We start from the raw sequence: 25,221 nt of genomic DNA, 5'->3' as shown, positions 1-25,221 counted from the left end.
GTCCCCACCATCACTTTGGCTGTAGGAAATGTGAGCCCCACGGAGGGCTGTTGAGGAGCCTGGCATCCCTGGTGAGCAGACGAACCAGAGTCCAGCCTCCAGGCTTCCTCCCGTCAGTCCTATAGGAGGTGGCAGGAGGGAGGGACCGAGGGGCCACGTGGAGCACATACAGAAGATCATATCCGGAAGAGGACCTGGGGAAGCCCTCCCGCCACAAACCACACAGCCTCCGTGCCCCTCTCTCCCCCTCTCTGTTCATGCTCACAGTAGCCTCCCTGGGCAGGGACCTGGAGCCTCATTTACAGTCTAGGAAAGCAAGGCTCAGAGAGGCATGAGCACTTGTCCAAGGCCACAGCTGGCCAAGTGGCAGAGGCTAGGTTCTGCCCCCCCCCGCGTGTTTTTCTCCACATTCCCTGGTTGTTGTGAGGGTTAAGATGCTGTTGACAGGACAGGTAGGAGCCATGAGCTCTGCCAAGGGGGTCTCTCGAGAAAGAATGCAGGTAGGGGACTTGATAGCCTTGGACTCGAATCCGCCTCTTCTACCAGCCAGCAAAGTGACCCAGGACCAGTGGCATCTGCTCTCTGAGGTTCACTTCTCCCTCTCCAAGGACAGTGTGAGATGACGGAAGTGGGCTTGGCATATAGTCTCTGGGTCATTCGAGGACAACATGAGGATCCAGAGAACGAGAGCGTGGGAGGGACCCTCCTGACTCACCGTCCAACCCCTTGTTGCACAGACAGGAAACCGGAGACCTGGAGACACGGGGGCCTTGCTCCATGCCAGAGCTGGGCCCCTGGGAGGCAGTGTAACACGGTGGCTAGAGCAGGAATTAGCTTCCCAGCTGGGCCACTTCACTCCAAGGTCGTAGGGCTTTTCATGAGACAAATCACTGCCCTGAGCCTGAGTCTTTCCCCTCAGAAGCTGCGCTGGCATTAGTAAGTGCTCAATTACTATTAGCTAATAATACTATTCCGAGGGGAATGAGGCCGATGGTCTCACAGCCAGAGCTTTCCAAAGACCATCGTAATGGCAACCAACACAATGCAGCACTTCCGGTTCACCGCACAGTTCAGGCACCCAGACAGCTGGCGTGTGCTACACTGCTTCATCCTCCTACAATGGTGTTTGCCGCTGAGGAGAGGGGGTGCAGGGACGTTCTGTCTCCCAGCTGGGGTATGCTCCCTGGTTCACCCCAGAGCCTGGCGCTGAGCCACGGCATGTGCTCCACCCTTGGGCACCTCGTGGGGCGTAACCTCCCCCTTCTGGAAGGTGGGGGTGATGGAGGGTTTGCACAACAGGGGGCCTTCTGGCTAGGCTGTTTCTGGGACTGCCCAGCCCTTTTCTGACTCTTGAGTGTGCCCTGGCCTTGGAGCTCTGGGGAAGGTGTCACAGGCAACGGGGAAGGGGTTCCTGCTGGGCCGGAGGCCCACTCCCTTCTGGGACCCTGGAGCCAGTGCGCTCAGCCTGCTGGTCGTCTCGGTAACCGATACCCAGGCGGCCAGACAAAGTTATGGTGTGTGGCTGGGAGGCTATTTTGTCTAATATGCTAAAAGGCCTTTGGAAATTCCTGGAGCCCATCTGGTCCTAGTTACACCACAATATTGCTGTCTCTTCAACTCACAGACAAGGGAACACTTTTATTTCTCCTTTCGGAGCTTAGGAATGTGTCTTAAGTGCAGCCTGCAGCCGCCCATTTGGTCCCAGAGTTCCTTGCTCGTGTACCAGACCCATCATCCCTTTAAATGCCCACTGCTCCTTCCTCTCAGCCTCCCCCCACCCCAGACAACCCCTCCAAATCCTGAGGGCAACCGGAGAGGGCTGAGGCCTCAGAGGTGAGCCTGCCTGGCTTTGCGATGTGCCCCTGATGTCTGTGTTTTCTTGTCCATGGACCCATAGACAGGGACTCCAGAGACGTGAACACAGGCTTGGTGTAGGGGAGTCGCTTGGTAAATGCAGGTTTTCCGATGAGCTCCATGAATTGGTGAAAGTTCCTTGACCAGATACAGGTGCCACTCGCTTCTGTAAAATGGGGGCTGTGACTCTAAGGGATGTTTGTAAGCTTTTCTTTTTCGCCTAGCTCCTGTCCATCCACTGAGGCTACCCCAAAAATCAAGAGACAAAACAAATCGAGACTCTGCCTCTACAGAAGCTGAGGAGTCTGGGCCGGGGTGCCCAGACTCTGCTTCTTCCTGCGCTGGAGTACATGTGTTTCTTCCCTGGACTTCTGGTCCCCATGGGTCTCTTGGAGGTCCTGCTGGCTGCAGTGTCCAGAGGCTGGGTGCGGCTGCTCCGTGCCGTCTTGTTGACACATGGCCCTCCCGTCCTGGGTTGGCTGAGTACCCTGGGCAGTGGTTTGGGGCAGCCGGCACCCCCATCCCTTCCTTGAGGAGCTCCTGCTCCTCTTTCCCCAGGCTGTAACAGTCGTGGTCCCCTGCCCCGAAGGTAGAATGTGATGAAAGTTCAGATCCTCCTCATCCTTCTTCCAGGCCAGGCCAGGGCTATATTTCCTCACCCTCTGAAGCTGGATGTGGCCGTGAACTTGCTTTATGAACTGTGAGCTCAGGGGCTTGTGGACCTCCTGGGTGGAAGCTCTCTGAGCCTGTGGGTGATTCTCGTGACCCTTTGTCATGGTGATGGTGGGAGCATGTTTTGAGCCATAGCATCTCTTAGTCTCAGTCCCCTAAAGCCCAAGGTGACTAGAGCCCCCACTCAAACAGGGGATGGACATTCAGTATGAGTGAGAGTAAATCTTTGTTCTTCAAGCTACTGAGGTTTTGGGTGGCTTATTATGCAGCAGTAACTTTGACTGCTCTGACGGACACCCGTCCCCTCTCCATGATCACAGAGGTGATTTAGTGATGCAGTGTTACTCAATATGGTCCAGAGTCCTTACCTATACTTTTTTATTTTGGGGGATGCCTGGGAAAGGGACCTTGTTTCTTGAGTTATAGAGCAGTCACATTTTGACCACAAAGATAAAGCCAATCTAAGGCATGGAAGACCAAAATGGAGGCAGAAAAAGGTACAATGTGATGGAGAAGGAGAATTCTGTTGACATCAAGACAGAGCTGCCATGAACAGCTGTACAAGTTGTGCATAATTCTAAAGGATGCTATTTACACAGTTAACAAGATATACTTGTGTATTTATCAGGACAATTTCCCAGCAGATGGCAGTCAAGTGTCTCGAGGAAGTGGAACTTTTCTCTACTTGGCACAAATCTACTATACAGGCTAAAAGCCACACTGTGTCAAGACCCCGATCTCAGTCCTTGAGTCCCCAGAGCTTCCTGAACTTGAGCAGTACTTGATAGTTGATTCTCTTGATGAATTCCCTTTGCTGTTTAACTGTGCTCCCAACAGAATCATGGACACTCCAGTCACCAACAAGAGGCATCAGACTCATTTTCCATTCTTCAGAACAGACCTTAAGTGCTTTTAGAAATGAGTCCAACAACAAGAGAGGATGCAGAACAATCATTAAAAGCAGGCATAACAACATACCAGGTGGAGGCCATCTGTGTGAGTGCAGGTAACCTTTCCCCTCTCAATAAGGCTCTTACTCTACCTAGACTCACCCTACGGTGATGTGGCCTGAAAAAGGTTTGTGGTCGTAAATTTTTTTCTTAGGGACACAGAGAAGACATTGTGTAGACTTCATTTCCTCATAAGTGGTTAAATTATAACTGTTGTTGCTTAAAAGGACAGACCAAAATTATCTAGAGAGTTCACACATGTGTGGCCTGAACGAGATAAATAATGCATCATTGTAAAAGAAAGGCTGGTGTCCAGTGAGGTCCAGGCCCCCTGCTACCCCAGTGCAGGGGGGAGGCTGCATCTCCAGCCGGGGCCCTGCCCAGGAAAGCTCACTCCTACAGCTCTGATGCCAGGACTTTCCAGGAAGGGTTTAGGAGAGGCGGTGGGCTCTGACATCAGATGATCTGGGGTGGGGTCTTGGGGCTGCCTTTTTTAGCTGGATGACGCTAGACCAGCACTCTCCCCTGTGGAGCCTCAGTTGCCAGTTCTCGAAAATGGGACTGCTGACAGCCACCCGAGGGGTTGCTGGGAGGGTCCAGTGGGCGTGGGAACTCCCAGCGTGTCATAGGGGTTCAGTGCACAGTGACTGGGGCCTGGTGGCTTTCTTGTCGCAGCTTGCCCTGTTGTCTGCTCTTCCGGCAGACCAGGCAGGGAAAGGAATAGGATCTGCTCTCCCAGGGCCTGTCGGCACCCAGTAGGTGCTCCAGAAACACTCCATTCCAGTCGTGAGGGAAATTGGTGGGTGCCTTTTGGGGCTGTGAGGGAAGGGCCAGGAACTGTTTTTGCCAGGCCAAGCTGGGAACCCAATTCCCTATCCCACTTTTGGGAACAGTGGGGCTCCAGTGTCCCCTCTGAATCTGTGGGGACCCCCATCCCACAACTGAGCGGGTGCTCTCCATTCCCTACTCCGCTCCAGCCCCTTCCCGGGTTTCCCAGTGAGTGTTACCTGGCATCAGCAGGACGCAGAGAAGGGAGCTCCTGGGTCTTGCCAGCAGCCCTAGGCCAGCACAATTATTTTTCCGCCGGGAGTTTCCAGGGAGCTGCTGGCAGCTAGGCTGGGGGGCTTGGGGGAGAGGCACCAAATTCATCCCCCCTCTCTATCCATGGGGTAGCACTGGGGTAAACTGGACGGCAGTTTCCTGACCTTGGGTGAATGACAGCCTTCCTGGTCTCAGGTTCCTCATCTGTAAAATGGAGATAATATCAGCCTGTGAGAAATGAATAAGCGGGCTCATGCAAAGCATTCAGAACAATGCCTGGCAGGTAGCGAATGCTCTAGAAAGGAGTTGCCACAATTGTTATGATGGTAAGTCACCCCTGCTAGGCTACTAGTCTGGACTCTGGCACTCAGCTGCAATGATGTAGGGCTGTCATTTCCCGTCTCCGAGCCTCAGTGTGCCCTTGTGTGTGTGTGTCTGTGCTGGAGGCTGGGAGCCTGTGTGAGGTCCCCTGTCGGCATCTGCACCACCCCCTCCCCCCTGCCCTGCACAGCGTGGGTCACCTGACCTCTGGGAGGACCCGCCAGCTCCTTCAGCCCCAGAAACAGCCAACCTTGGGCCCCCACCCTGGGCTATTGCTGTGTTCCATCACCCTTTGTGCAGGAGTGAAAATGGAGGCCTGAGAGGGACAGGGCTAGCTGCTGAGCGGATGTCAGGTCCAGTGTAACTGAAATACGGTCAGCCAGGTTCCCTTGGGCCCAGCTACGGGAACAAGCTGTCCCGACTCATCTGGCTGCTGTCCCTTACTGTTGTTTGCAGACAGAGCCGTCCTCGGCCCCAGCCCCACCCGCCCCTTGGCTCCCCTTGCTCCTTGGCCTGCATGGCCCCTGCTAATGGAGGTCGTGCTAGGTGACCAGGGGTGGACCCTGCTGCTCCGTTCCTCACCTCCACCCGAAAACCAGGGGACGGAGCTCTTGTTCTCTGAGTGCCTTTCTTACCCAAGGCCTTGGAGAGAGAGGCCTGGAGGCATAGTGTTAGAGGGTGCGGGGCAAGGGGCCAACGCTGAGCATCAGGAATTGACGGCACATGGGAGGCAGAAACAGACATTGCCATTTTATGGGTGGAGTGTGCATACTCAGCAGTTGGGCGGAGGGGGCGGCTACCACAGCCCCGGCCTTCCCACCTTCTCCACCATCCCCCTGCCCTGACTCAGAGAGGGTCTGGGCCGAGCAGAGCAGTTCCTGGGCTGTGTGGATGGGCCACATTCCCCCAAATGGGGCAGGGCTCCAAAGCAAGCTGCAGGGGCTCTTGGGAAGGGGAGGTGAGATTTAGAGCGTTGGCTGGGGGAGCTGGTCCTGGCCAGGCAGATCCTGGGTGGGGCAGACCCTAGTCTAGGTGGGGCCCCATGACTGTCTGCTGGAACAAAGAGGAGCAGCAGGGCCGAGTCTTCTAGGCAGCATGGGAAATTGACACAGAAGCTCAGTTACAGGGCATGATGAACATGCCCCCCCACACCCCCCTCCCCAGGAGGTGGCTACTGTGTGGACACTTAGGCTCCACGGTCATTGTGAATTCAGGGCTCAAGGCCATCGACTTCTAACCCTACCTGCTGATGGAAAGGCGGCTGCTGCCCTCTTCATCCCCGGTCAGGTTGGCCCCAGACCCCAAACAGAGAAAAGGCTGCCTTGAGGGGCATTTGAGACTGCGTCCTGGGTTCAAATCCTGCCCCTGCCACTTCTTGGGCTGTGTGACCTTGGGCAAGGCCTTTTCCCTCTCTGAGTCCCCATTTCCTCTTCTGCAGATAAGAAAGTAATGCCTCCAACCGATGGAACTTGGCCACATGTCTACCAAAGCTCTAGTATGCAGTCGGGGCTCTGTGCCTCTGTCCTCTTCCACCTTCCCTTCTTGGTCCAGGGGGCCCGAGGAAGCAGGCAGTGGGTGATGTTTGCTCTGGCAGCAGTTCACAAGTCCCTGGCAACCTAAGGCCAGGCTGCAGCTGCCTCTCCCAGACGATGCCAACCCAGGGACAGATTCTCTGCCCATGGGAACTTGGGTCCATCCCAGGAGCATGGGCCAGATGGTGGGAAGGAGAGAGGGCAGGGTAGGGGCTTGGCCAGGGCTCTGCCAAGGTCTCCTGGTCACAGGATGGAGAGGAGATCCTGCCTGCAGAGTCCAGAGCCAGGGGCTGGCAGCCAGGGTCGAGTGCAAACAGTGGTGCTCCCAATGGGAGCCTGGGGAAGCCTGCAGGCAGTGAACAAATATTTTCCCAAAGGATGCTTGGAACAAAGCTCACTTGGGGGAGCTCCCTATGGGGGTTTGGACTTGTGGAATGCCGGATGGGAGGAGGGAGGTGGCACCTGCTGACAGAGAAGAGGGTGTCCAGCTGGGGTTGGCAGTCAGACCACAAAGCCAGGGGGCTGGGGGCCAAGACTCCAGGGGTCTGAGCTCCCTCTCTAGGAGGGCTGGAAAGACTCAGGAGGCCCCAGTGCTACATCTCAGCATGGCCTTGTGCACGCTAGAAGAAAGTGCCCCCTTGGCAGACACAGCTGGCCTGCCCTGGCTTGAGGAGAGCGGGGGGGCTTCCAGAGCCCGGTATCCCAGTATCACCAGCCACAGCAGCCCTGGGCTGTCCTCAGAGAGGGTGCCTCTCTTCCTGAGGCCGGCCCTGGAGCAGCAGCCTCCTCGGTGGTGGGTGGGGAAGCTAGATCACAGTGCCCCTGAGGATTTGGGCCCCACGTCCCTTCCTCCCTCACCAGCAACTTTAGGCCTGGTTGGAGGAGGTCGGGTGACCTGTCTCTCTTAGACACCCTGGACCCAGCATGCTGGAGGTCCTGCCCTGGGGTCCCGTAGCAGCAGGGCTAGACTGTTTACAAAAGCCTGTGGTGACTTAGGACAAGAGGGAGGTGAGCGTGGAGCGACTTCTTTTGGGATTCCGAGGGCTATAGCAGGAGCAGCTGAGTGTCCCATCGCCCAGGTGGGGACATAATAGTGTCCCTCCTCGGGGAGGCCCCAGCCCTCCAAACATTCCTTCCTGCCCATAAAAGAGCTTTGCAAACATGCAAAGTAGTGCTTCTCTTCTCATTTGTTTTTTTGTTTCAAAATAGTAGCTATTTTTCACAAAAATATGTTGTTTGTTATTTTACAAAATAACTCAGTATCTTAACAATTTTTCCATTTTAGCTTCTAATACAGTAAATATTGATAGTTATAACTCACATAAACTAAGATTCTTCCTCAATGATATTTAAGAGTGAAGAGGATAGGGTTTCCAGATAGAATGTGAATTATGTCCTATCTAATATCTGGGATGTCCCAGATATTAATACTAGAAAGATTATCTGTTATTTATCTGAAATTCAAACCGAACTGCGCATTCTGTATTTTTATCTATGCACCAAACCTGGCTTCCCTATTAAAACATCCTGACAGCGAAATATTTGAGGAGCACTGGTATAATATACCAACAGGTGATATACCAGGTCATAATTCCAAGATTGAGGGAGAGCACTAGGCTGCTGTGCTTGGGGACACGGGGACATTGGGTGAGCCATGGAGGGGAGAGAGCTGAGACAGAAGGCTCTGGGAGTATCAGGGCCTGGGGCCTGGACCACAGTTGGGGTGCTGGAGTCCCAGCAGAGGAGGGAGGGGGACATGGTCTCCTATTGCCTTCGGATCTGTTCTGAGAGGTAGAACATTTCTAGATCTAAGAAGTGGGGCTCAGGGCAGCTCAGGAACTAGTCCAGATTTGTGCAGCTCGTGTGCAGCCATCAGGAGCAAACCCTGTTGGGCGTGACACCAAAGTCCACTCCTGGCCTTTCTAGCATCTTCCATAGCTGCAGGATCAGGACAGGCCCCACAGGGCCTGCTTGGTGATAGAGGCAGGGCAGGAAACCTCCCCTCTCTGGGGGCGTGGGGAAGGCCATGATGGGGGCCAGGGTTGAGGGGCAGCAGAACAAAGGCCGTTTGTGAGAGGGAGGTCTCTGGCTGGCCCCATCGGGCACGTTGGGTCATCAGTCTGGAGTGCAGGCACGGGTTAATCCAGGCTGCATGCCAAGCATGGAATTACTGCTGGAGTGGGGGTGTGGTTCTCAGACCACATCTCCGTGGTGGGGTGTTCATGGCCATCTGGCCTGGGGAAGTGAGAAAGGGATCCCAAGGAGTATCTTTCTGGAACTATAGGGCAGGGCCAGAAATGTTCTTATCCTCAGAGACTTCCCTCCCCCTGGGGAAGATGGGGGTGCTGGTAGTTTCCTGGGATGGGACACACTCAAGGGGAGGACTCCAGTTGATATGATGCCAGTGGGCTGAGAAAAAGGACAAAGGCTCCAGCCACAAACCTGCTTTGGTGGTCAGAGTGCCAGGGGCCGCTGGGGAAACCCTCCCTTGCAGCTGATGACATGCCAGGGCCAGAACGGGCCAGTGGCAGGAGAAGGGACTGGTTTCTCCTGGGGACAGTCAATGGTGATCTGGTATTAGTTGTGCATGATTTAAATCTGTCATAAACCCCACCAAATGCAGTCTGCTTTTTATTAGCACCAGGCTCTGGAAATCCGAAAAAAAAAAAAAAAAATACTCCTGCCTGTTGTAAACAATGGCAGTAGATACTGTTAAATTTTAATTATATAGATGCATGCTTCAAAATAGCATGTTTTGCTGATGTACAGACTCCTGAGATGTGGTCACCCAGACACGGGGGGGCTCAACTATGAGCATGTGTTCGGAGAGTGAGTGTGTGATGATTTGGAAGCATTCAGGCAATGGAAAGTCGGCTTAGTGTCTCTGACTGCTTGTGGCCCCACCTGCTCTTGTGTTAGGCAGTGGATTTGAAATAATCAATAATCGCACCGTGTTTCTGAAGATGGAAGGAGTACAACTTGACCTACTTTCGTTCTTTCCATGGGACCACGTGGAGTTTTTATGTAGGCTTAAAATTTAATCCAGTGAAAAGAAATATGCAAACTCGGAGTGAAATGCTTTTTGCTTGGTAAGCGCACATTTTTGTTCATTTATAAAATATTTCCATTTTTGTGATTACTACTGGAAATGCTTGTCCTGTCGACAACAGGGCTCTTGAGCACGGATCCTGAGTGTCTGACATGCTAGGTCTGCCACCGGGTTGAAGCAACCACAGAAAGAGCTGGATGGGGTCTGAGAAATGAAGCCCTAAAGAAGGTGACTCTAAACCCCAGGTCAGAGTAGGAGGCAAGGCTGGGCTGGGGAGGGGTGTGCTGAAGGCACAGCTGAAGTAGGAGTAGGTAAGAGGTCCAAACTGAGGCTGTGGATAGCCAGGTTCCAGATAGCGCCCAGACAGGATGGGGGTGCGTGTGACTGGGAGGAGTTTACCAGAAACTTCTACTCCCACTTTCCATACATCATATCTCCGTTAATATGACCCATGGCTGCTCCTGCTTGGTGGACAGACCTACCACTCCGGGACAGCAAATGATGACTGCTCTGCCAAGCCCTAACTCCTTCATTCTTTGTGTGCACTTATTTGTCTAATGCCAAGGGCAGGACTGGATGGTAGAGGGGGCCTAAGGGCGTGAGCAAGTCCCAATTGAATGCCCTCCCACCGTGGGCATCCTCTCTGCCACCCTCTGCAGACTGGGCTCCTCTGGGGCTTCTCACCCTGCTCTTCTCCAACCCTTTCCCTCTGGTTTCTTCTTGGATATCTTCACTCTCCTGTCCCCAAGGCCTTGCCTCCATCCTCTTGCTTTCCCCACCAAGATCTGGAAATTTCTCTCAATCCCACATGTTCCTTTACCCTCTCTCGGATTCTGGTCTAGAGCACTCCCAAACCTGGTTCTGGTCTAGAGCACTCACTTGAGCTCCAGCCCCGGTCCTGGACAGAGCCCTGATGGACAGTTATACTCTGCATGTCCATCCTGGACTCACCCTTGCTCTCCTCTCTTCTCCCGGATGTCCCCAGTCACCATGCTCAGCCAGTTCTGTCTCTGCCATAGCTATCCAATGTCTCACCTCTCCAGCCCCCAGCCCCCGCTCTTACCCTGGGCTTGGGCACTATTATCATACCTGCCTGCTCCGTCTACTCCACCCAGTGGCCCCCATTCCTCGTCCTAAGCACCACTTCCAGCACATTCCTGTTGGGTTCGTTGTCAGTTTCCTGCTGCACTCTCACTCCTGGGCTGGGCTCCGTGAAGAATCCACAGGCAAATAAAGACGTCCTCCCCTCCCTGAGGGTCTCTCCAACAGTGGAGTAAAGAGAACCAGCCCATCCCACCCTCTCTTCACCCGTGCCTCCTCCTTCCTCCCTTCCTTCTGTCCCTCCGGCCATCTCTCCCTTGCTCCATCCCCCTTCCCATGACTTTTCCTCCCTTCTCCTCCATCCCTCCATTTTTCCACCTGTTCCACTCTCCACCCTCCCCTCCATCCCTCCATCTCTCCCTCCATCTCCCTCCATCCCTCCCTCTGGCCACTTATTTATTCATTTTACCCCATTTTGTGCCAGGCCCAAGGCTGGTTGTGGGGGCTCAGACATGACTCAGGTGTGGTCTCAGGGAGAGGGACAGTAAGAAAACATGATGATCAGAGCTGTGAGAGAGGACCCATGGGGCCAGAGGACTGATGCCTGAGCTGGGTTCTGAAGGCTGAGTAGGAGTTTACCAGGGAAAAGGTGAGGGAAGGGCATCGAAACAAAGGAAACAGTATCTGCAAAGGCAAGAGGTATGAATGGTGTGGTGTGCCCTACCTGCACAATCTAGCCAAAGGGGAAGATGCATGGGGGATGAGGCGGCGGGTGGGGGAGGGCTGAAGCATTTCCCACGGGCCTTGAAGGCCAGCCTGATGCAGTCAGACTCCGTCCTCAAGGCACTGCAGCTGAGAAAGATTTCCAGGCAGGAAATTTCTGTGGGCAGGTGCATGTTTCCAGAAGAGCCTTATGGCCTATGTCTGGGCAGATCAGAAGGGTGCCAGGCAGGAGCAAGGCAGAGTGAGGGGGGGCACAGGGTTCCAGGTGACCCAGGGGAGAGACAGTAAAATAGGAGAATCGAGCTACGAGCAAAAGAGCTGCCCTCATCCTGTTGGCAAAGGACCAGTTGTGGGGCTGGGCAGACGGTAGTGGGGACCCAGGAGCAAAGTGGGATGGGGATGGGTTGTACAGGTGTGTCACCGCGTCTCTCTCCAGGCATCCAGTCACCACTTACACAGTTAGGTTTTCATTCCGTGTCTGTGATGCAACATGGGTTCAAGTCCCAGCTCAGCCACTTAACTTCCCCCTTACTTTCCTCCACTGTAAAGTGGGGAGATAGCTCCCAGGTAAGGGCTCACCAGCTCAGCAGTTGTTGAGGGGTGCCAGGGAGGGAGAGAAGGGCTTTGGAGAACCATGCAGACCCTGAGGGCACAGGTCCCATCTAAGGGTGGGCTGCTGCTCCGCTCCAGCCATGGGAACCCAGACCAGACCAGACTGTCTGACTTTCCAAGAGAATCCAGAAATACAGATCTGGCTGTATCCTGCATTTCAAAATATCTTCTCAGACAGCAAAAAATGTCTCTGAGGCCCAGATCTGGGTTGATTAGGGGTTGATCTGGGAAGATTAGCTGGGTCATGCCGACGAGTTCCTCCCTCTCCCTCTTCTGCCCTCCCTCCATCCTTCCTCTTCTCCAACACATGCCTCAGCTCTTCTGCGCTACATCTTCTCCCCGTGTCCCAGCGGGGATACTAAGGGTGGACTCACTTATTTCTTTGTGCAGAAAGGAGCACAAATGTATAGGACCCCAAACAATCAGAAGCAGGGTCTCAAGCTGATATTCACACACTCAAGTTCACAACAGTCAAAAGCTGAGAGCAACTTTTGCCCATCGACAAATGAATGGATAAACAACATAGACATACGATGGAATTTTCTTCTGCCTTTAGAAAGGGGGAAACTGTGACTCGTGCTACAACATGGATGGACCTCGGGGCATTATGCTCAGTACAAGTAATCAATCACAAATTCTGAGTGATTCCCTCTTTATATGAGGTTCCCTAGAGTTGGCAGATTTCTAGACACGGGAAGCAAGCTGGTAGCTGCCGAGGGGCTGGGGGAGGAGGGAATGGGAGTCAGTGTTTCACGGGGACAGAGTTTCAGTTTAGGAGGAATGAAAAAGTCCAGAGATGGATGGCGGGGAGGGTCGCGCAACAGTGAGAACATCCTTGGCGCTCAGCTGCACCCTTGAACAGGGTTAAGATGGTCAAGTCTCTGTTATGTGTATTTTGCTGCAATTACTTTAAAGAAGTGGCAGTGATATTCACATGGGGCAGGCCAAGGAGGCTTGCATGGTGTCGCTGGGGCCATTACTGGTGTTCCCAAACCTCCCGGGCGCCTACCTCTGCAGCAAGATGAGAACTCTGCCTAGCCAGTGAGTACATCTAGTCCCACTGGGGCAGGGACACGGTGCCGTCCTGCCACCACTGCACACGGTCCTGGGCCTGGCATGGGAGGTGCTAAGGGACGCTTGTTGACTGGAGGAGTGAATTGGTATGGAAATGAGGCGGGCAGGTTCAGCCCAGGTCATCATTTTCTGTGGAAGTTGAATTTCTAGATCGTATATGGAAACTGAAGTGTGTATGTATGCTTTATCAGATTAAGAAAGCTACTTTGAGGGCGCCTGGGTGGCTCAGTGGGTTAAGCCACTGCCTTCGGCTCAGGTCATGATCTCAGGGTCCTGGGATCGAGTCCCGTGTCGGGCTTTCTGCTCAGCAGGGAGCCTGCTTCCTCCTCTCTCTCTCTGCCTGCCTCTCTGCCTACTTGTGATCTCTGTCAAATAAATAAATAAAATCTTTAAAAAAAAAAAAAAAAGAAAGAAAGCTACTTTGAGAGGTCGACTTCACGAAATAGATTTTTTGCACGTACCTATTGAGACGATCATAAGATTTTTTCTCGTGCTGTGGGATAAACGATACTTGTATGTAATGTATTACCTTTTTAGAGATGGTTAGATTTGTTTATTGATGTTTGTTTAGGAATTTTTGCCTCTGTGCCTCTGGATGAGACTGGCCTGTGCTTTTACCTTGCTCATCCTTGGGGAAAATTGATTTCTCAGCACAGCCCTGCCCCGGAGACTGAGGGCCCTGGGTAGGGTGGGGGCCCAGTGTGAGCATGAGCCCATCTATGTAGCCTGGAGGGCTCTGGAGGTGGGAGGTTCATGATGTGTGTGGTTGGTGGTCACCGGCAAAGTCACTGAGGGGATAGTGACTTTGTCCCCCCAAGTCAGCACAGTGGGCCAGGGTCTGGGCGTGCTGGATGGGGACAGGGTTTGGGGGCAGAACCTAGAGTGCTCAGACAGGAAGAATGAAGTTCAGGCCACGGTGGACTTAAAATCTCCTCCCCTCCCCATCTCTTCCCTCTAGACTTGGATGTGGCCTGTGGCCCTGGACAGGGTGGGGAGGGTGTGGCCTGTCTTCCCTGCTCTCCCTGCCCTCTTTTGCAATCTAGCCTGGGGAGGCAGGAGGTTGCAGGGAGGACGGCCAGCCTCTCTCAGTCCATCCCTGTTGCCTCTTGGGCTGCACTGCGGGCATCCATCATGCGACCTCCATCTCCACCAGCACATTTCTGGGCACATGGGATCCTTCCTGAAGCACAGGGAGAGCCTTCTTAGGGGGACCCCTTTTTGCAAAGAGCCCCTGGCCCCAGTTGGATTCCTTCCAATCTGCTCATTTCCTGCCCCCAGCAGTGTGCCCTGATGCTGTGGTTCCCCCATAGCCCCATAGCCAGGTATCCCTGTAGGGCAAGGAACTGGCAAGGACATCCACCCCTGGCCCGCTATTGTAGTGCCCATCAGTGGGCTCTGGCAGGCAGTCCTCATGGCTGCTCCCTGCCCCACTCCATCTCTCCCATTCTCTTCTCTCCTGTACACACAGGCCCAGGACCCAGGGCTCCTGGCCCACTGTAAGAGACGATGTCCAAACTGGGAGTGAGGCACCCCATCTCCCCTCCTTGCAGATGTACCCAGTCCCTTGGCAATTTGGCTTTTGACAGGGCTTTACTTTGTTTTGGGGTGGGGGAGGGGAAGCTTGGTTCTTGCCCCAATAGCAAGAGTTCACCTCCCCCCTCCTCCTGGGAGTCCACATATGCAGGCTGATGGGGTGGGGCACAGGGGTTCCTGGGTGATGGCTGGAGCTACAGGCTGGGTCTCTCTTCTACTGGCTTCTGGTTTTCTTTAAAATGTGGGTTTTGGGCTCTTCTTGGTTCTCAGCTCTGGGTCCTGGTCACTAGCTTCTGCTAAAGCAAAAGTCTCAGCACCCAGGGCAGCAGATGGGCTTATATAAGTGGGTGACTTGCCCACGGTCACATGGGGTACTCTCATCAGATTGGGGACCAGCTTCCCTTCTCTGGATTCCCAGACAGGGACAATCCCTCCATCATTCCCTCTTGTCCTGACATTTAGGGATACAAAAGATGACTTGGGGCAAGGATTTGAGTGCAAGTGGTTTTTCTGGGCGATGCTTTCAGAAAGCAACATGACCATGTGAGGCAGGGGAAGGAAAAGGAAGAAAGCCCACAAAGGGTATGTTTGTGAAAGAGTTACCATCAGAGACAACAGGGACTCAAGCCAACAGGGGATTCTGTAGGGACTGCACAGGACACACCTCAGAATCGCCAGGCACGGGCTGAGGAAGCTAGGGTGTTTGCCCACCAGCCCTACACCTTATTGGCTGAGGCAGCTCCTGGAGGCCTTCATAGCATGGTGACTCAGGGCTGCCCCGTAGGCCAGGTGCCCTCCCGCCAAAAGAAGCCACCTGCGTACAAAGTGACCACGGAGGCTTCAGTTCCCTCCCTCCATGGGCTGAGAGGTGACAGGCGGGGCACAGAGGTGTCTGCCACAAGACCACTCTCCAGCCATCCCTTTAGAGTCTCAATAAAAACAAAACCAGACCGGGAGTGGAGTGGGGACATCACGGCTTACCACACAGCCCTGTCTTTGATTAACTCCTTATGCCTCGATCCTAAGTGTATGCTCGCTGGATTTTCCACAGATCAAACAGAGTCATGAAGGTGGCACTCAGATCAAGAAGCAGAACCCAACCAGCCCCCTGAAAATCGCCGTGGTGGTCCCTTCTTGTTGCCACCTCCTTGAGGGGAACTGGACCTGCTCCTAACTTCTAACAGCAAGAGATTCGTTTTGCCCTACTTTAGGACTTCCTAAAAAACAGACTCCTCCGTGTGTAAACTTTTGGGCCTGACTTGCACTCAGAGCTGTGTGGTGAGCTGTTGTTGCTCGTGGCCAGAAATCGTGTGTTTGCCCTGCTGTGGCGGGATCCAGCTGTGTGAACACACGACGACCCGCATATTCATACCGCTGCTGCCAGACATCCGAGTGGTTTCCAGCTGGGGCAGTTATGGACGGTGCTGCTCTAGGGACTGTCTTGTCCGGACTTCTGGGGGACACATGCTCTCCCCCTCTTGAGGCAAAACTCAAGAGTGGAATTTCTGGATCATAGTATGCGCATGTGATCAGCTTTAGTGAATCCCACCAAATAGTTTCCTAAAATGATGGGACCATGTGAACCCCCCCACCCCCACCCCTGCGGGCGGACAAAAATTCCGGTTGCTACACTTCCTTGCCCACACTTGGTCTTCCCATTGTTTTCCTTCTGTGACTTCATGGCTTTTTTTACAGTCTCCATGGGGGGCCACTCCCACCCCCAGCCGTTGCCCACATTTCAATGATGAGAAGACTGGAGTCTCAGAGAGGGGAGTCCCTCACCCCACATCGCACAGCTTGCGGCAGGCTGGGAACTTAAGTCAGAGTTCTAGCAGATTTTCAGATGGGAAGTGGTGAGTAGGGTTGGGGCCTCCTTCTCCCCTTGAAGTTGTCCAGCAGCCCTGAGATGACATCCTGTCCCTCCTGTCCGTTCTCTGACTTGGTGAGGGGAAGCCATATTGCGCCATGTGTTCTTGTAGGAAGGTTAGGGTGAGGTTTGCTGGAAGACAACCCCACTCCACCCCACTGAAGACTGCCCACCAGGAAAGGCAGATGACTGACAAGCATACAGGGAGGACACTGTGGTGTGCCTCAGGGCAGTGGATAGCTGGAGTCAGGCTGCCCACGTGTGGTCTAGCCTCTACCTCTCCTGGCAGAGCCGAGGGCTCGTGATTGTGACCTCCAAGCTTCCCAAGTTCTTCATATGTTTAACAGGCCCAGTGGCAATGCCTGCCTGGAGGGTTGGCGTGAGCCTTGCAGGAGACAAGAAGGGAACACACTTCCACTGGCTCCCTTGGCCCCCCACGGGAGACTTGGAGGAGTGCAGCCAGCAGGGGGTGGGGGGGGAAGAAAGGGAGCTCTCCTCAGAGTCTGTGGCATTTGGCACTCTGGGCAGGGCCTGGAGTTGAGAGGGGCGCTGGGATGCTGCCTGCACGCCTACCCCCTCCTCCCACGTGCTGGCATGTGGTTTTGTTCAGCTGGAGCCAAGCTGTTGGGGGGGAATTTCCGTGAAAGAGCCTGGGAACAAGGCCCCCTTTGTCTGGCCTGGGGTCTGCCAGCTCCCTGGGCCTGAAATTGTAGGTCAGACAAGGCTGACCTACAGGCTGACCATCCAGGGGCACTGTCTCTGATAGGAAGTAGGCCAGGGCTCCCCTCTTTGAGATGGGAAAACGGAGACAGAGAAGACAAGAGACTTTTCTAGGAAGCTGAGTCTGCCAGCTAGAAGCCAGCTCCCCTCCTCTGCCCTCCCTAACCTCAGATCCTAGTGGTCCCTGGGTCCCTCCAGGGTCTGTGCTGGTGCAACCACTTCTCATGCTGCCCCTGCCATCCCTCCCTCCTTCTCCCTCTTCTAGAGTTTTAGAAAGCTGGCTGACTGCAGCCACATTCCCAGTTACCAGGAATAGGAGCCTGCAACAATCACTGTCACTGTCACTTCCTGGGAGTTTGTTCTTCGTTCTTCAGGGAGTTTGTTGTCCAGTTTACAGCACAGGAGTGCTGACCCTGAGACAGAGTGAGCAGGCATTGTGCCCCTACAGTTGGGGTGGGGGTGGGGAGAAATCAGGAGGGCTCCCAAGAGGAGGTGATGTTTTAGCTGAGACTTGAAGGCTGAGAAAGAAGCAGCCAGGCAAGGATGTGGGGTCAATGGGGAGAAGGAGGGGTTTTCTGACAGTGCCCCAGCAGGAGCAGGAGCTGGAAGTTTGCAGAGACAGGGTTCAGGCAGGCAAATGGAAGAGGGGAGGGAAGAATGTGAGAAGAGTGTCAAGAAACAGCTCCTATCAAGAATGGAGACACAGATGGGAGCCAAACCACGGTAGGGCCTGGCTAGCCAGGCTGCTGGGCGTGAGCTTTACTTGGAGGCCCCCCGGGAGTCACAGAAAGGCTTCAAGGCAGAGAGTCACATGGCTAGACCGTGCTGAAGAAATCAGGGATTTCCAAGAAGAAACAATGTTTTCAGGGGCAAAAGCCGTAAGCAGAACTTTTGTAAAAGAGGAGAGGAAGACGGCCAACAAGCGTAGGACAAGACGCCCATCCCTGTTAGCGACGAGGGACGCGGAAATTAAAACTGCCCGAGATACCATTTCACACCTACTGCAGGGGCAAACGCCAACAAATGTTTCTGAGGAGGTGCGGCAGGCAGCAGCAGCTGGCAGCCCTGGTACAAACACTCTGAAACAAGGGTTTGGCATGAGCTGGTGAACTTGAACATGTGCACACCCTATGAGTCAGCACTCCCTCTCCTGGCTGCTGGCCCTGGAGGACTGAAACAGATGTCACAGGAAGACTGGGACGAGGAGAGCTATGGCAGCCTTCTTTGTCATTTGAACGAAAACCCAGAAAACAACCAAAAGAGTCACAAACAAGACAGTCCCTCGTGTTAGCCAGCCAGTGGAATACTATACAGCACTGAAAAGAAACGAAAGTCAGCTGCAAGCGCTGTCAGCCAGCTCCCATCCACACGACCAGGATGTCTGCCGACAGCGAGTTCAAAAACAGTCTGACCTCCATAACGAATTGAGGATGCATCAATTGGGGAGACCTTGCAGCCAGGGCGGGGTGCGGGAGAGGATTTCTAGTCTCTGTCTCTCAGAGTCCCCAGCTCTGGTATTTTCTCACAAAACCGGAATCCAACTATGGGCTCGTGTGGCATTCCTGCCTGCTGGCTTCACATTTTTGCAATGGGCGGACCCTGCTTGTTTTATTATTAGTCACCAACCACAGGCGACGACTCTCCTATCAGACCCATGTTGCTTCCACGGTGGCTGCGCCTGGCTTCTGGTACCTAGCCTAGCATGAGTCGATGATGTGTGAAGTCCAGGCCTCTCTGGGCTCTCACTGGTTGGACTGCCAGGGCTGGGGGCGGGGGGCTCCCTTGGCCCAGAGCCAAGCACTGACAAGCTTGATGAAGTCCCCTTGTGAATGTTGAGGCTTTTACAGAGAACATGTTTTAAAAATATGTGCCATTATCTGACAGTGTCTGAATCCAATGTAGACAAAATCAACTTAAAGTCCAAGGCTGCAAATTCACCCACCCCATCGGGGCCATTCACAGATTTCTTTCCAGCATCTGGCAACAGCCTAAGTTTCCATTTAGAAGTTCACCCTACCCCTTCAGGCTTTTAGGGTAGAGCTTAGGACCTGGGCTGAGCCAATCAGCACAGCCCATTCCTCTGGCTGCAGTGATTGGTTCAGACCTGAGCACCTGACTTCAGCCCCTCCAATCTGAAAGGTCTTTAAGTTGAGAGGATTAGTACTTCATTTGTCTGGACTTTAAGGGTTGTGTCCTGGACCTCCTGGAATGTTTGGTTACTAGAAGAGCATTTTGGCAGAAAAAGGAGGAGAGGAGAATTGAGGGACAAGGGAAGAGAAACTTGTTCCTGGAGACGTTTGAGCACCTGGATCCAGCTATGCTTGAAGTCCATCCCTCTACTCTTTTATGGAATTCCCTATCTCCCTCTTTTGGCTTAAGCCTGTTTGACTCAAGCATACTGTGATTTGCCCCAGAAAGTCCAGACCAGCACCCCTTCCAGCTAATCAGTGGCATATCCTGAGCCAGAAGCTGGGGGAGTCATCCCTCTCCCTCCCTTTCCTGGCTCCCAACATCCATCCTTTCCTGAGCCCCACCCCAGTTGCAGGGCCTCACCAAGTTTATCCATCCTCAAATTGTTACTGAGTCTGGGTTGTTTTTAAACCTGATGCGAACAGACATACTGTAAATATTCCCATGAGCATTGGTGAGACACCCGTGTGAGCATGAGTTCTTTCCTCTCAGTATCTATCCTATCCTACCACTTCCTGAGGCCTCCACACCCATCTGAACCCCCTCGTCTCCCACCTGGACTCTACCACCTGCCACCTCAGGGGCTCCCTTTAAAATCCTCCAGGGACTCCCTTGCTCTCAGAAGCCACACTGAACTCTTCCAGCAGCCCACCGAGGGCCCCTCAGCTTGCACATCACTCCCCCAGGAGCACGTTTCTGGAGCACTTACTCTGGGTCTGGCCTTGACAAAGTTCTGCTCACCTACGAACTCACGTAACCCTCTTGAAACCTGATGATTTAGGCATCCTTGTTGTCCCCACTTATAGAGAAGGAAATGAGGCCCAGAGCGGTACGAGCCTCCCCAGGCATTGTGCAGCTAGGACCCCCTAGGACCCCCAGGCTCTGCGGGCTAACCACCAGCCCACATGGCCTCCCCTGCACTGCCTCCTCAGGGTGCTTCTTGCTGGGTGTTGGTGAGGTTGTTGAATTTATATCTGTCTCCTGCAAGAGTGTGGGCTCCCCGAGGGCAAGAGGGAGTCTGTCCTCCTGCTGGACCTTGGTACCTGGCATGGAGTAGGTGCTCAGGGAAGATTTGTCGAGTGAGTAATATTAGCCAATACTCATTGAGCACTTGCCATGTGTAAGCCACTTCCTAAGCACTTGCCATATATTGGCTCACTTAGTCTTTCTGACAGTGTGTGCCAGTTGAAGGTTATTTTATAGCTAGGAGCACCAAGTCATTGAGAGGGAACATCCCCAGGTCACACAGCTAGTAAGTGACAGAGCTGGGATTCGAACCCAGGTTGCATGGCTCCAGAATCTGTGTTTGTAACCACACTACACCTGCCTGGGGGGACAGATAGATGGACAAACACTGAGAACAGATTCTAATGGGGGGGAGGACAGGATGAGCAGAGATCAGGGATGTGGAGCCAAGACTGGGCGCTTATCCCGAGCATGTCAGGAGGCCAGGGCTGGACAGATGGAGATACAGAATTAAGACACACCTCACCAGGGACCTTTTCGGCTTCCTGGGGCTGGAGCCAGTTGGCTGGTGTGTTACAGAGAGTGTGGGTCCCCCACCCTCCTGCTGCCTTCTCTGGGCCTCAGTGAGGAGAATGGAAGAAAGAAGAGGCCCGGCAGGTTCTAGGGAGATCTGCACGGGCTGGAAAGAGACCAGAGGGCAGCTCAGTGTAGATGCCCAGGATAAATGGGCTGGTCTGCTTGAAGGTTCCTGAGCCCCAGTGGGTTAGCACAAAGCCAAGGAGATCTGCATGTACAGCTGGGAAGTGGAGAGACCGGGAGTCAGTGTGTGTTGGCAATTTAAAAGTCACCCCAAATAAATACTTCTACATCGGGTCACATTACCTGAAGTCTAAAGGTTGGAATGTGGAAGGTGAAGCATCTCTTTGGGCAGTGCAGACCAGCGCTAGGTCTAGTGCTCAGCCCCGGGCTTAGCCCTGGGAGAGGGACAGGCTGTGTTGGGCACAGGGTAGCAGAGGAGCTGGGGTGACTCTGCATGGAAAATAGCAGCTTTTGCGGGGAGTAGACGGGCGCTGACTGAGGAGGAGCAGGCCAGTCTGGAGTGCCAGGGAGCACGACCAGAACCGAAGAAGGGAGTCCCCTCTAATTGTGCCGAAGACTTTCTGTCAACACCTAAAGTTGCCTGAGGACAGACGCACTGCCTCCCATCCCATAGCTGAGTTCCTGGCTCCTTCCTCTGGATTCAGCTGGGGTGGGCGGTCCTGGGCTCCTCCCATCCAGGGAAGGGGGTTCTGGCCCTGTCCATCTGACATTCCTATGGCCTAGAGGGGCCCACGGGTTTCAGAGTTGGAGGAGGGAACACAGAGCCTGCTGAGCTGGGGTTCCAGGGGAAATGCTATGGACTGGGATGCCCAGTCTGAAGGGCTTGGTACTCCTGGGGGCCACGGGGCTCTCCCCAGCTTTCCGGTGGGAAGGACGGAGCCTGGATTTGGACCAAAGCTCAGCTATCTCTGAGCCTCAGTCTTCTCACCTGTAACGTGGGCACAGCATTTAACCTCCTGCATGACGGAGAGGGATGCGAGAGAGATGGGCGTAGTAGCTAAGCTTCATAAATGTGTGACACAGTGGCGACGACTTTAGTTACTATCTTTTTCATTGCATGAGTTTTGGTCTGCCAAGGAGTCCATACTAATTTTGCCAAGACAGGATAGATGTGCAAGGACATTTCTGGGGGAGAGAGCAGGAGAAGGCAGGAGAAACTCAGGCCAATGCAGCACAGACACTTGCTACCAGAAATGGGGAAGTAAGGATGCTAGGGACTAAGAATCTCAGAGCACGAACAACTCCTGAGAGCTCCAGGCAGGACGACGGGGAACCCTCAGCCAGTCTCCTGCTGGCGGGAGGAAGTCAGGGTCTTGCTGGAATGATCCTGCTTTCGTAGCCACTATGGGGGGCAGCTCACTGTGGCCTCAGCAAAAATGCAGAAGTAAATGTAGAGGGATAGGCAGCCACCTGTGCTGCTGAAGCAGGAGATCTGAGTGGTGAATCTTCTTGGCAGCCATAATCATGGTTATTCTAAAATTTCAATACCCAAGGACTGCTCGGGCAAGCCCTGTCAGGTAACCAGAGATTATTTGCAGTCTCAGAGGCCAAGATTTGTTATTGAAGCAGAAATGTTTTCCCTCCGCCCGTTCCTAGAAAGGGAGGCTTCCAGGAATTACTGGAGATTTCTGCCCCACAGCCCGGCCGTGCACTGGAGCAGCAAGCCACCAGCTCTGTGGGATTGGGTGGCCGGGGGCCTCGGGGTTAGATGCGAGGGCAGCAACAAACACAAGATGGAAGGATGAGTGAATGAATAAGGAGCCCTGAGGGTCTACTGTAGAAGGGGCGAAAGGCTTTCTGAGCACAAAGAAAACAGTGGTCGGTTTTTCCATACCCCATCTCACAAGTTCCCTATGTCAGAAAACACATCACTAAAGTTAGAACGGAGTTGTCTGCCTCACGTACTTGGAAGACAAAGGGCCAACATGCCCTCTGGCTGAAGAATTATTAAAAGCTGTTGAGCTAAAGGGGCGCCCGGGGGGCTCCATCTGTTAAGTGCATCCCACTCTTGGTTTCAGCTCATGTCATGGTCTCCGGGGTCCTGAGATCGAGCCCGGCCATGGCTGGTGTTCAGTGTGAGTTTGTTTGAGATTCTTTCCCCTCCTCCCTTTTACCCTCCCGCCCCTCCCCTGCTTCCCAAACAAATAAATAAATAAATAAGTAAAATCTTAAAAAAAAAAAAAATGTTGAGCTTAAGAGAAACACTTCAAGAGGGAAAATGAAGAGTATGTGTGGGAGTTCTCAGAAGAAACCCAAGGGGCTAGTAACCATTTAAAAAGGCAGTCACCATCAAATAACAGAATGCCCTCTTCCCCTAATAGGCTGACTGAACATCCCCAGGACTGAGGCCAGCGGGTAGGTGGTGAGCACATGAAGAACGAGCCTTCGGACACAGGACTGGTGGGAGAAGACTTGGACATGTCTCTGGGAGTGTCCTTGGATAGTTGTATATCCAAATCACTTGAAAACATACATGCCCTTTGCCCTGGAAACTTCTTGGAGGTGGACAAACGTCTGCATACATAGATTCAAGGATGTCTTTCAAACCGGTTTTTATAATAAAGGAAACTAGGAATGATCAGCGAGGGCTCAGTAAATCATGGTGATGGTAGACTGTGGAATATTCTGTTGACAGTGATCCTGTGGGTCCATTATTGATGTAGAAAAATGGTGACAATATATCACATTAAAATGGAGCAGAAGGGGCGCCTGGGTGGCTCAGTGGGTTAAAGCCTCTGCCTTCGGCTCAGGTTATGATCCCAGGGTCCTGGGATTGAGCTCCGCATCGGGCTCTCTGCTCAGCAGGGAGCCTGCTTCCTTCTCTCTCTCCGCCTGCTTCTCTGCCTACTTGTGATCTCTGTCTGTCAAATAAATTTAAAAAATCTAAAAAAAATAAAAAAATAAATGGACAGAGAACAGTGTTCATTATAATTTGATTGTGTAATTTTATTTGCATACATCCACGCGTACATCCATTCACACACACATATATACATAGGTCTAGAACAAAACTGGTTGGAAGAGGTTCTCTTGTGAAGGTAGATTTGCTAGTATTAAATGTTCTATTGTCTGTTTTCCCCAGCTTATGTATTAAGATCAGAGTCAGCCTCTCCCATTTCACAAATAGGAAAACTGAGGCTCAGAGAGGGTGGGAGCCATGCTAAGACCAGGCCTCCTGTCTCTGAGCTACTTTTGATGTCCTGGGGGCCCCTTTCAGCCCTGTAGGTCTTCATTGTGTGGCCTCAGGCAAATCCCTCCTTCTCTGGGCTGCTCCACCAGGAAAGGGGCTCTGAGACCCCTCAGCCTGGTTTTCCAGCCCACTGGGGAGATCCCAGCCTCTGAGTTCAGTGCCCCTCGCCCCCTTGCCTTTGCCCTTGCAGGGAGAGCTGGCTTGAATGGCAAGGCTGAGCCAAGTCTTGTCTAGGGTGACCAGAACTTTTCAGAAGTGCCAGAAATTTCATCACACCAGGCAGGGAGATGGGCGGGGGTGAGTCACTAATGAGCAGAGTGAGCTGGGCCTTGGGAGGTAAGGGTTGACCATTCCCAGATGGGAAGCGCCAGGCTGGGCAGCTTTCCTGCACTCAGCAGACAGCTTGGGAAAATGCAGAGAAGCCCCAGAGTGGAAGAAAACTTGTAATGGTTTTCCCACCTCTTCTCTCCACACATCCCCTTCCATGTGCTTCATTCAGCCCCTCCAAATGCTCTGCCAAGAGCCCATCTAGTCCCGGCTCCCATACCCGTGGAGGAATGATCAGCAAGGGCTGATCTAATGATCAGCGAATGATCACCCGTGGACGTGCCCCACGCCTTCCTTTGCAAGACCAGGGAGAAACAAGCAGCCTCTGGAGTCAGACTGCCCTGGGCAGAGGCCCTGGCTATGCTGCTGAGCCCGCTTCTTTGTAAAATGGGGGTAATAATATCCAGCATCTCTAGGATTGTTTCAAGGATTAAATGAATGAATGAACCAATAGAAGGTGTCTATTCAAATGCTTGGCACACAGTGGATGGTGAACAGATCTGACTTTATTTTTCATTCCAATCATTGTCCCCTTTATTTAAGACAAAGCGCCTTTGGAGAGAGTCTGGACATCATAAAATCTGATCCCCAATGGCTAACTAACCTCAGTATCTGAAGCAAACCTCGGAAGTGCAGACACCAGACTGGGTAGGTAACATTGCCTTGATGAGATGAATTCCACTGGCCAAGAGTCTTGGGTGCAAGTAATAGAACCCCAGTTTAAATTGGCTGAAGCCCCCAAGGGAATGTATTGGCCTTTGTAACTGAAAACTCCAGAGGGGGGTTGCCAGGTCAAGCTATAATCAGGTGCTTAAATGTTGTCAGAAAGCTGTCTCTCTCTCTCTTTCTCTCTCTCTCCTCTCTGCTTTCCTCTGAGCTGGTTTCCTTCTTAGTGGGTTTTGCTAAGAGGTGGCTTCCATACCACAGGCTCATACCCATAGCCGAGCCATGCCCCAGAA

General features: G+C 53.2%; 1 long non-coding RNA gene across 1 annotated transcript; it reads left to right on the top strand.

The window, feature by feature from the left end:
- Nucleotides 1-14,609: 14,609 nt before the first annotated feature.
- LOC131824270 (uncharacterized) lies at nucleotides 14,610-23,649 on the top strand. Its single transcript, XR_009350813.1, has 3 exons — nucleotides 14,610-16,255; nucleotides 22,764-22,820; nucleotides 23,067-23,649. It is a non-coding gene; the product is annotated as an uncharacterized LOC131824270 (long non-coding RNA).
- Nucleotides 23,650-25,221: the final 1,572 nt, after the last annotated feature.

This window comes from Mustela lutreola, chromosome 2, assembly GCF_030435805.1.
Source record: "Mustela lutreola isolate mMusLut2 chromosome 2, mMusLut2.pri, whole genome shotgun sequence".
NCBI lineage: Eukaryota > Metazoa > Chordata > Mammalia > Carnivora > Mustelidae > Mustela > Mustela lutreola.
The sequence above is the reverse complement of the archived record's forward strand: the minus strand, read 5'-3'. Positions and strand labels throughout refer to the sequence as shown.